The sequence below is a fragment of the Alligator sinensis genome, unplaced genomic scaffold, assembly GCF_000455745.1.
Source record: "Alligator sinensis unplaced genomic scaffold, ASM45574v1 scaffold472_2, whole genome shotgun sequence".
Lineage (NCBI taxonomy): Eukaryota > Metazoa > Chordata > Crocodylia > Alligatoridae > Alligator > Alligator sinensis.
Window position 1 is genome coordinate 372,929 of NW_005842378.1, and position 306 is coordinate 373,234.

Below are 306 nucleotides of genomic sequence, written 5' to 3' on the forward strand. Positions count from 1 at the left end.
CCAGCTCCGCCCCCGCCCCGTCTGGGCTCAGCCCCCGCCTTGCCCTTCGCCATAGGCCCGCTCCCCCCACGGCGGGAGCTGCTCGCACCGGCGCGCGCCCCTTGGGGACTGCCCAGGGGTCCCTTCCCCCTCTCGTTTCCGAGCGGCCGCGGGGCACGAAGCAAGGTCCCCCCGCTCGGGGGAAGCGGCGGCGGGGGCTCCGCTCAACTCCCCCGGGGCGAGGGGGCAGCGAGGGGCTTGGTGCTGACCTTTCCCTCAGCGAACGTGGCCATCCCGCCGCTGCCGTCCCCCTCGGAAGGCGGCGCC